Source organism: Habropoda laboriosa, unplaced genomic scaffold (assembly GCF_001263275.1).
Source record: "Habropoda laboriosa isolate 0110345459 unplaced genomic scaffold, ASM126327v1 scaffold28, whole genome shotgun sequence".
NCBI lineage: Eukaryota > Metazoa > Arthropoda > Insecta > Hymenoptera > Apidae > Habropoda > Habropoda laboriosa.
Genome location: NW_017100174.1, coordinates 3510664 through 3511243, shown reverse-complemented (window position 1 = coordinate 3511243; position 580 = coordinate 3510664).

Here is a 580-nt window from a genome sequence, read left to right as displayed (position 1 = left end):
CGAAAAGCTCATCGGAGATTTCGCTAGTCGACCGCGAAATCCTGATCGCCGTCCTTTTTACTCGTAAATTGGCTTATATCGGATAAATCGAGATAACCGTCGCGTCCTTATCTAAAAAGGACGATCCTGGGCTCTAATTGTTCTACCTGACATGGTGCCGTACCGTTTAAGTTTTAAACGAGAAAGTATCGTTACTCGTCGATGGTCTAATAGAAACGTATCGATTGATTGCTCTATTTTTCACCGTAACCTAGATCAGATCGTTTTCTAATATATTTTGTATTCCGTGTACCGTGAACCTCGAACAATCTATCGAACATATTATCGGATCCTAGTCGTTAATACCTGAAGACGAACGATTTCATCCGCGTCGGTCGTTAATTCGATCAATTTCACCGGGCGCGACGATCGTCGTTTCAGCCATCGGAAAAATTGATCCATCCATATTGTTTGGCTGGTCTGACGGCCTCTCTTCAGCCTTTCGAGCCTCTTGAAAAATGAACGGTTTCAAGGTTGATCGTCCTGGAAATGATGGTTTTACTTAACACGCCGGCTAATGGTCCTTATTCAACCTGGCTTT